The sequence below is a fragment of the Euprymna scolopes genome, chromosome 18, assembly GCF_053919585.1.
Source record: "Euprymna scolopes isolate OS-2025 chromosome 18, ASM5391958v1, whole genome shotgun sequence".
Lineage (NCBI taxonomy): Eukaryota > Metazoa > Mollusca > Cephalopoda > Sepiida > Sepiolidae > Euprymna > Euprymna scolopes.
In genome coordinates, this window is record NC_136499.1 from 89,135,687 (window position 1) to 89,147,479 (window position 11,793).

The following is an 11,793-nucleotide window of genomic DNA, read 5'->3' on the forward strand; positions in this document are numbered from 1 at the left end:
TGAACTTTGAGGGCATAAATAGCCGTCAGAATGCAGAAAAAAATGTGCAGCGAGACAGGGAAGTGGAGATATGGAAAGAAAGGAAGCAGACGAGAAAGGTAGGGGCAGATTTTTATTGGTTCCTATTTGCTTCGCTCAGATTTTTTTAGGCGCTGTTGTTTTTTTTTTTTTTTTTTTTTACAAAGGCATCACCACATTATCAAGGCCCAGAGGCCACTCAAGGATAAGGGTTAAAGAGTGTACAGTAGAAGTTGGTCAATATAGTAATTATTAGTAATGAAAATTTGGTAAATTTAATAACTTATATGGAACGGCTCATCAAGAACTTATTTACCTTAGACTTGAACACAACCATATTGTAGTCAGTCTGTAAAGATTTTTTTTTCTCTTAACATTGCAAAGTATTGTTGATTTTTTTTTGTCACCCCCAAAGAAAAAAAGTGAGAATGAAATATGTATTTGTTTAAACGGGTTGATACGTTGTTGTATTGGGGCATTAAGAACAGTCGCGCATATGTTGTCACTGATATAAGAAAGAGAGAGAGAGAGAGAGAGAGAGAGAGAGAGAGAGAGAGAGAGAGAGAGAGAAAGAAACCGGCAGTACACCGATGCCATTCTAATTTTGTAACGAATAGTAGCTTATCGTAAGAATAATTTAAAGAAGAATTAATGATTTACCGATTAGTTGTGAGACATTTAGACCGTTAAATAGACGGTGGGTGGGAGAATTTTATTAAAACTAAAGAAAAGAAAGAAAAAAAAACAAGATAGACAAGCAAACAGAGGAAGTCATAAATTATGAGACACGCGCCAGATGAAGGGAGAGAGGCGAACAGAATAAAACAGAATTGTAGCACCCTATTTTTATTGATTGATGTATATCCTGAATCGTTTATTTTCGAAAATCTATTCTTGCCCTAGTCAGGTATTCAAATCTTAAATTAGTCATTAAAAAAATTAAAAAATAATAATTATAATAATTATTGTAGTTAAGAAGACAAAAAAAAAACAACTTAATGATTGAGGGATGTCCTGTGTTTAAGGGTTTCTATTGGTCGCTCGGCGGCGAACTCCATTGCTCTTACGAAAAAAAAATGGCCTTTAAGACATCTTAGTACCGAAGGGAACGGGTGGTTGGAAGACGTAAACCCAGTGCACAGTTTGCAAAATTATCAAAGGATGTGGCACGAGAAAACATATTGTGAGGTTGTTGGAAAGTGTGCTGGTCGCGTGGGGCGGCGTAAGTCCAGTGATGAAAAAAAGGGGACCTGTGGTTGTCAGGTATAGTAACACGAGAAAACATATTGTGAGATTATTGGAAAATATACTGGTCGCATAAGACGGCGTAAGTCCAGTGATGGGACACGAAAAAGGACCTGTGATTGTCAGGTGTGTTATACTAGGAGAAGGTAATTACTCCGTCAATTTTATTTTTTTTTCTGCCTCGTTGGAGGGCGAGGCTGAATACCCTCCCTGGTATTCGAAGCAGTATACCAGCCGACCAGGAGCCTAGCGGAAAAGAAAATGCTTCACAAAGGGGGCATGGAGTTATTGTTCGCTGACGGCTGGGTGAGTACAGGATGCCTAGAAACGTTTGTTGTTACCAGTGAGAGTGAGAGAAGTAATAATCTAATTGATGGTAGTGTTAAATCATTTAAACTGTCGAGTAGAATATCTTAAAGAAACTAACGGTGCTGATATTGTTCTGTTTTGGAAAAGAGAAATTTAGAAATGCTCAGTCGAGAAGGATTTCTCCTTCACGGGACGGGGATTGAATATTGTTAGTGTAGCGTTGAAACAGTTGTTGCACTTGGTTTCTGACCAAAATGGCGCTGCTGGGACACATTATGGGACTAAAGGGCAGGATTGCCTCGGTCGGGGAGGATCTCTCCTTCACTGGATGAGAATAGTGCATGTTGGGTGTGGCGTTAGGGCAGATGCTGTGCCGAGTGAGAGAATGCCTATGGGACAAGTGAAGGTAATAAAAAAAAGCTTGGGTATCGTAGAGTTTAATGAAACCTGTACAGGAAAGTGTAACGTTGTGTAAGTATGGTTTGGAAAACGTATTAGCTGTGGAGGAAACTTAGTCTCCTTGCACCGAGGTACTAAGGAGAAACGATATGCACCCTCCCCAGCTGGCACGTCTATGTTGTTTTATATTTGGGACCATGGGGAAGAAATTGAGATGAAAGATTTTGTTGCCGTCGGTTGGATCGATGCACTAGAAATGTACGTGTGTGTGTGTATCTGGTTGGTGTGCCTGGAAACTTTTGTTGATCTCGTAGGAGAAAGAATTAATTGTATTGGGAATTCTGTATTGTATTGTATTTGGGAAATTCTGGGAAAAAAGAAAAAAAAAGAAACAGTTTAGTTGAGGACGGACTAGATTGGGAAAGGAAGGGGAGTGTCAGAAAAAAAAGAAAAAAAGAAGACGAAAAAAGAAAAAATGGATATGTGGATAGGATTTGTTCAATGAGGTGTGAGAAAAAAATCTGGAGAGTGTTTTTTAATTTGCAGATAGCTGGATAAGGATGTGAGTGGGGGTCAATGATGAAGAGACCTCCCCAGTGTTAAGCGTAGGGAGAAATCAGGTGACCGTAAACCACTGACGGCAGCGCGCTTGGGCGGGGCAGGGATACCAATGAGTGCCCTCCACCAAAACCTGGATAGGGTGCATGGGCTGCAACTATCGACAAAACCCAGTCAATCCCTAAGCCATTATTAACAAAAGAAAGAAAAAAAAAGGATAAAAAAAAACAAATATAAAAAGTGCAAATATTTTTCTGATTGTTTTATGAATTATGAGAAAGAGAAAATGAACAAGTAGTTAAAGGGTGTATGAGCCCTCTTTTGATAGTGAACTGAGCATGGTTATCTTTCCTCAGTTGCATGCACATAGATTAAGGCATAGAGAAGGACCAAATATTGAAAAAAAATGAAAAGAAAAGAGAAACTGTTTTGCATGTACATGGGTTAGTCACCTTAAAAGGACTAGTAGAGAAAAAAAAATGAGAGTTTAACAATCGAAAAAAAAATATATGCATGTCTACAATCTCATACACCGGGATAAGCAGAACCATAAGAGCGGAACATTTTTGCATACCAACCGGACCATTGATACAGGAACATTTTTGCATGCCGAATGGACAATTTTTGTTAGTTGCTGTTAATTGACCTAGACTGTAGAATTACTAGTTTCGGATCCGGCTTCTGATGCAGGTCGCGTATATGCCAATTATGGCTAATTGACAGGTGTAAGGGGAGGGCGGATGTGACGGGACACCGGACGATGCCGGGTGTCCCGTTCAGCTAGGTGAAGATACGAATGCTTATGGCCGGGGGGGGGGGCTGATACTGTGTCAAAGATTAAGACAGGCGTTTATGAGATGTTCGGGAGACATGATATCTGTTTTAATGGCGGAAAAAAAGGAGATTATTTTTCTAGTTGGATCTGGTGAGAATGAGTTTAAACTAACGTAATTGATTCGGACAGTCTCGAGAATTGGGTTCCAAAATGTCTGCTCGGAGTCGGGGACCCGTGGTGTTTTAACTCAGAGACCACCAAGCTAGTTTGACAGATATGTTCACAAAACAATAGAGAAAGGGAAAAGAATAAGAAAATAGAGGGATAGAAAAAGAAATTCACAAGAGAAGAAAGAGGGGGGAATAGAAGATAATGGAGAAAAGGAAGGAAGATGCTTTTGATATAAACAACGATCGCCTACTCGAAAAAGTTAGAAGGGTTTTTGGCAGTCTTTGGTCAGCGAGCGAAGCGTACATATCGGCTCTCGCCTCGCCTGGGGTGAGAGGCAGGGGCAGAAATCTCAATAAGAACTAACTTGAAGAGATCTTATTCTTAGCTAGAGAATTAACCTGATATCTCACGTATACAACCTGCATCACGAAGCGCGGATAACGAAAACACGACTTTAAACAAATGTAGAATGATTGCAAATAATTATTTTATTTGGTTTAAACGAAAATGACCTCAGAGTTTTTTCTTTGTTTTTCGATTGCCGGCATAAGTGAAGATGCAGTTTATTTCAGGTATGCCCTGACGCCAGACGACGAAGACACATACACGAAACCAGAGTGACGGCCGAAGAGAAAAATGTTGCCACACGGACTTGGGGTCATGCACGTTTAACGTGCCTTGAGAAGCGGAGGTATGTTTTCCAGTGACCAGTACGAGTCTGGTCACGCTGGAGGGGTCCACCACTAGACGACGCATGCCCGGGACATCGTTCTCGTTACATTTTCTTAATTGCTAAATACTAGATAAATTTAACTTTACAAAGTCCAATAAAATGTTCATAACTTTAGATAAGCGGCTGTGCTTACAATGTACTTATGATTTATATGAATCGATTAGATTGAAAAGTTATTGCATATATTAAATCTATTACACATCATATTTTCTTGTTTTTCCAAAATAAAGTTATCCACTACAATTTAGAAGAATTGATAAAAAGACACAATTATCTTAATGACTTACGACTAATAGAAGAAAGTTCAATACCGTGGTATAGGTGGCTTATATGATGACAGGATTCTTGTATTCCCTGCCTCAACAGTGGTTTGTAAGAAAAATAATAGAAATAAAAGGAAAAAAATAAAAGAATAAAAAAAAACAAAACAAATCGAACAATTCAAAGTCTCCAGGTATACGCGTGTCGCGAGACGTGTTTCGTGGGCGCTCTCTCCTACTTGCTGTCTTCTAAAAGAAATTACTCCAATTAATATAATTCGTTTGTGAGTTTGTCACGAATTCCGTACGCAACAAACAATTAACTCCAGATGTAAATATTTGGGTTTTCGTTTATAAAGATTAATTATTAAATAAGTTTTGGATACAAAAATGTTATTTTACAGTTATGAAAAGGGAAAAATAAATGCAATGCGTTTTTTTTTCAACAAGCAACTTGCTTAGATAGTAACTCAAACGGAACCTTTTTTCGACAACCGATTATCTCCTCTCCCCTCTCTCTATATGACGGTCAATTAATAAAGGGTGTGACGTGGGTGGAGAGGTGGACAGGTTCGACTTTCAACTTTAAGCGGACTCGACTGACTACACTGGCTAAAAAAACGCTCCGCGGACTCTCTTATACAGAGGTGACGGTGTGGGCTTTTCATTCAGCCAATCGATCTTCATTCCGTCAAAATTGGATTCGGCCTGATTTGCTCAATTGGATTAATCACTTGTGCATATTAATTGAGTAATTTTCCAACATGATGAATGTTTCCATATAAGTTTCCTACACAGGGAAACAATAAAACGTTAAACCAAAGGCCATATCCAAGACAAAACAATATTATTCGACCCCATGTAACGGTTCCCATCACAAAACAATATTATTGATGTTAATATCAGTCTACTCATTCTAGAAGTTACTTTTCCTTCTAGTATTTTGCGTCTCCAACCAAACAATTTGGTTCAGCAAGATGACCGGTTGTTGCCCGGGATAGTTCACATAATAAAAAGCTCTTAAGCAGTCCTAATTCAACCATTACTGATTTAATTTTCGACCATCACAGGTGATTGGGTCACAATTTTGTTTGGACGTTATCACCTTTCACACAGATTTCTGTTTATACGTACGTCCACTTTTTAAATGTGTTTATATTTACACGCATTTCTTGTTGAACGCACGTTATTATTTATTACATATGTTTTTATTGTTCGTAAGTTTATGTTTATATGTACGTTATGGCTTTTAACACACACACACACACACATATGTATAATGTTTATGAGCGTGGATTTGTTATCACCATTCACATACATATTCACCTTTCATATCCATTTATGCTTGTGCATACGATATAAGCTTTCACAAGCATTTATGCTTTTACCTATGTGATCATGTCCCCCACATATTTTTGTTTGTACTAATGTTCATATAAATTTTAAAAAGGGATTTTTATTAATGCACTTCAGTTTTTCTGTTTTCTTACAAATGATTCTTTTCATTTTACAATAACACGAAGTTCTATTTTACATATATTTTACATTTTGCATAATTGTATAGCATTTAGAACTGCATTTACAGTAAAAGTCTATTTCTTTTTCAGATCAGCCTCTACGAAGCTACTTTGTCAAATTTCGGTTTACATACTTGAAACTTGATATGTGGGTTATTTACACGTGTGAAACAAAATCGATTTTATTTTAAATTGGCAAAATAACTCAGTTAATATTGTTTTTAAGAAACACATCCTTTGTTATAAAAATGATACAGTGAGTAATTTTCTTGCTTTAAATTTTGCTTCTGCTTTCATTTCCTTTTTGAGGTGACATTTACTTTTAATTTTGGAGACAATTTTTACCCGTCTTTCTCGAGCTGTTTACAGAGTTCTACCCCGGCAAAATAATTCAAAACACAAACCGGTAGAGACATAATATTTTCATATATTGAGATATTTAAAAAAACAAAAACAATACCTACAACACGTTACTTGTCGAAAACCCAGGTTATTCAGTGTACGTCATCACCATCCTGCGTTTGTGCGTTGGAGTGGTTCAAGAATACACTTAAGCATAATACTATACAATCTAAAGTGATTTTTTTTGGAAATAAAAAAGCAACTTTAGCATTATTAAGTCTTAAAGAAGTTTACCAACAAACATACTTTTTTACAGACTAATTCGACAGAAAATCGAGAAAGAGGTAACAATACGATCGACAGATTCTATTCCAAATATGGGTTTCCTACCGACAATTACTATTAACTCTTTTTAACCAAAAGGTACCTACCATCGCACGTTTTCTGTGAGTGTTGGCCAGTCAAATCGATCAAATTAGACCCTCTCAAAAATGCATTACTGATGTCACTATCGAACTCCAGATACGTTCAGTCGTGATAATAAATTGCTACATTCCAATCAGACGCGCAACACCATGACAATCGCTACATCTACAGAGGAAGTAGTTCGTATTTTTCTTCCTAAGTATTAGTGCTCTCATCGTTACCAGTTGACACCGGGGCCAATTTTATATTTACAGGATATTTTACTTGCGCCGCCCGTAACTGGTTATTAGAAACGTAGACATAACCTATTCTTCACGTAATCATACTAATACATAATGATATCGCCCCTGCTGAAGTTCGCCTTTTCTGATTGGCTTAACCCCGGAAATTCTCATATTCCGATTTTATTCATAAACGAACGGTTAGTGACCTATAAACATGGCGTCGTTACCAGATATATTATTAGGTTTCTGCTACAATTACATTTCTCTATTACTTCGATTACTACAACACGCAAAATCATTACATTCTATGGGTTAAACACTGCGTCACCATGTTTTCCTCGACGTACAATGTTTTTCTTCCCTCACTCTCTATATTCACGCCAACGACAATAATGACGACCACGAGAAGCACGATACGTGTACCTTGGTGAGTTTTATATTAGTCGTGTTTCATATATATTTATTTCCTTCCGATTCTAACTCCCATGTATTTGCTGCTTTTAGCTTACAATTTTTACGGACAAATCAAACCAAATCTAAACACGGGCAATAACCTAAAACAATTAACAAAATACGAACGAATATTTCTTAATTTTTGGTTTTTCACAACACCGATCATGGCAGCGACGGCGACATCCAATACGGCATCCACGCCATCGACGAGGATGACGATGACCACGACGACAAACAGATTACATGCACATTGTTGATTTTTGAAACAGCCGCATTGCATAAATAGTTATATACTAGCTGGGCACCCGGCGTTGTCCGATCGTACAATATGCTTAAACATGATTAGAAAAAAAGGGTTCTTGACCTTCGGACCGGGACCAAAATGTACTATCTGTTCTCATGCTGCACTGCACTTTGTTTCACTCCACTTTTTTCTCGGTTAATGGAGGAGATATCGTTTATGACTAATATATTTCCTATTTTTATTACTAACCAGAGTGACCCCTTTTTTTGGGGGGGGGCTACCCAACATTAAAAACTAACCTTGTGTCTAACTATGCTCTAATGGGGAGACAAGTAAACAAATAAAAAATATTACGCTTAAACATGATGTTTTTATTTATGCAGATTGCGTATATATTATTAGAGATCCTTTATTGATTATTATTTATTGCGAAGAATAATTGGCCCGGTGGACTAACTAGTACAAAATATCAAAATAAAAACATCGTCCATTACATTTCGTCTGGGTTTGTTTACAATATCACGTAAACTGATATATAGGCTTGAGGTGAATGCTCTGCAAAATTCACTTCTGATTGATTTTTAGTTTTAAAATATGCAACAGAAAACATGCTTTGCACCGACTTCCAAGGGTACATCTGTCGTAAATTGAAATGATTAATAACAAAATAATAAAATGGTGACGTACACCCGGTTTTGAACGCGGGATCTTTCGATGCGTAGTCGAATGCTCTACCACTGATCTATACCTTCAGATGTCAATCAGATTTTATTATTTCCCTTGCCGGTGTAACGTCCAAATATTCCCTTGTGAAAAGTATTCTTCTTTATTTATAAGAAAAAAAACATGGTTGTAGGATCGGATGTAGGTTGAAGGGGCATACTTCCACCGGGCAACACCGGTACACGGATCCTGCTAGTAATATGATATAATAAATTACTTATAAAAATTAGAGCAGATTAAACATGAAATGTAATGTTTTCACTAGCTATTTGTCACTGGCTTCTGTCTGAATACATGTTTGTATGTACCTCCTTGTGTGCATCACAATTCTCTCGAGAAACCTTACGGATACATTAGTTAGTTTAACTGGTTTAAACAATTTATGTACAAACTGTACTGATATGTCTTTATCTTTTTCTCTGTAGTCTGTTAGAAAATACAATTAAAACAAATTACAACACAAAAATAAAAAAAGAATATTTCCGAAGTAAATTTTATACGGTAAAATCTACCGCGACATTACTAAGCACAGTAATTAGCAAATATGTTATTTTTAGTTTCAATTCTACTTCATCTATCTATCTATCTATCTATCTATCTATCTATCTATCTATCTATCTATCTATCTATCTATAAAAGTGAAAATGTCTGAGTGTGTGTCTGTCTGTATACATTTCCCTATCAAATTACTCTGTCAATTTTCGGTCTAGAGACTCAAGATTTGACCTAAAGAGTACTGAGATTTGGAAAATTATTTTTTATCGGTTTTTGGCCAGAAATTTTGCTGTCAAGAGGTAAAAATTCAACGATTTTACCTTTTAAAGCTCTACCAAAACTCCTCCGCCAATTTTGGATCTACACACTTGAAATTTTAGATGTAGGTTACTTCGACATGGATCAAACATTTTAATTTGATATGAGCCCGAAAATAATAAATGTTAAGGAGTTAAAATTGGGGTCAACGTTAAAAAAATGACCTCGGCGTTCTCTACCAAATTACTCAGCCAATTATTGGTTTAAACATGTGAAATTATACATAAAGTTTATTCAGACACAGGTCAATCCTATTAATGTGTTTTTGGCCGAAAATTAGGCTGCCAAGGGGTCAAAGTTCCAAAGATTTGACCTTTGTGGTCCTTATCAAACTATTAAGCCAATTTGGGCTCTATACATTTCAAATCTATAATATGAACCTCACGTGACGGTTTAAATGTATGTATGTTTGTTTGTATATCTGCCTAAAACTTTCGATAGAGGCGACGGGTGTCGGTAGCAGTTTGAAGCTCGACGTCTCCGACGACAAATATCGAAAAATTGGTGGAAAACACTAATTACTCCACCCTCAACTAGGCAGTTTTCCACAAGGAGAGGTTGATTTTTTGCGAGCAATTTTGGCAAGTCATCGTATTGGTTGGATTGCCTTTGCCTAATTTTTACGTTTTGAACTTCCGGTCGCATCATGGAGTAGCGAAACTTCTCCGCCAATTGTTGGTTTAAACACTTGAAATTTTAGATGTAGGTTACCTGAGTATTAGACAAACATTTTTAATATATATATATATATATATATTAAAATTTATATTGAAATTTTAGATGTAGGTTACTTGTGTATTAGATAAACATTTTCAATATATATATAAATATATATATATATGTATATATTAAAAATGTTTGCCTAATACTCAGGTAACCTACATCTAAAATTTCAAGTGTTTAAACCAACCAACAATTGGCGGAGAAGTTTCGCTATTCCATGATGCGACCGGAAGTTCAAAACGTAATATATATATATATATATATATATATATATATATATATATATATATATATATATATATATATAGATGCACATCAAGTTATGAACAGTACATAGGACCTGAGCAAAGCTGGACTGAACTGCTAGTTTATAATAAAATTAAAATAGGTCTAACATTAACATTCGCAATAATCTTTATCAAGAGAGTTCATAATTTGATAGCATATCACTTCACACTAACAGGAGACAGTAACCTCTGGAAAGATAGCATAATGATAAACCAAAATATATTGTATTAGCACGAAAAAAAGATGTTACGACCTGGGGTTGGAATCATTATGAACGAATGTATACTATACTACTCCATTCAAATCGAGGTAGTTCCTGCGTGTATGTTTATGTTAAAGCGGAATATATATTAAACTCTTTTCCCAAGTTCAGCATTAATAGATAGTAATGAGGGTTGAAATAATCTAGAAAACAAACTAAGTACTTAAAGCAAGAACAATATTATACTAATAGAAGTATTAGTCAAGTTTCGGCTCATGAAAATCTCAATTTGTAATAGAATTATGTGTTTATTATGTAATTTAGTTTCCATAAACGGTTATGTGACTTTCTTTTTGTTAGTGAGTCATAATTAAGATGACATTTTCGGCTGACTTAAATAGGGCTGCTTATTTGGCCATATTGATTGTAGCTGATCTCATAGTTCTATTCGTCATCGGAACCAATGGGTTTAATGGTTGAAATGAGGAAATGACTAACTTTGTCTGAAAATAGATAATAACGCCAAACTCTGTCTGGTTAAGATTTCCGATCGCACACGCACAAATAAATACATATACACGCATATATTTTCGTTTATTTGAAAGATAGGTTCGTGTTTAACAGAAATTCCATAAGAAATTTATAATTGAATATATACAGTTGCCTTGGGAATATTTACTAGTTCTTTGAATCGGTAATAAAACGTTATAGAATTTCCGAAGAGAAAAAAATAATTTATTCTTCGCAAGTCATGCATAATTTTCATTGATGAAGTTCTTTTGTTTTTCTCCATTCAGATGAGATTAGTAGCTTAGAGCTTTCCGCCACGAAAACAAAAGAAAGACTGCTTGAAAGAATAAAACGACTGCGACTGATTGGAAAACACAAAGTGTCAGGAGAAAAGGTTTATAAGATAAACAATAGAATAAGTTCGCCGGGTTAAAACATTAAGGAGAAAAGAGAACAGAAAAAAATGAGTAGGAAGTAAAGAAACAATATCTTATTCTAGCAAACAAATAGAAAATAGTTTGCGCGTCTGACTAAACATCATCTATTTTATAAAGCTTGCAGGCGTATTTAATGAAAACAGTTAATATCCGTATATAAAAAGACTATATACATACATATATACATACATACATACATATGTATATATATATATATATATATATATATATATATATATATCCACATACATGTATTTCGTCAACTAACACAAGTACGGTATATGGAAGTTTATTGATTGGCAGAAAACAACAGCCTTACCCCGATTTCCAGATTACTAATAAAGATCTAAATGATGGATATTACTCATACGTGAAAGTACTGTGTATACATGCAAATTACCATTTGTTGATGCATGGAGAATT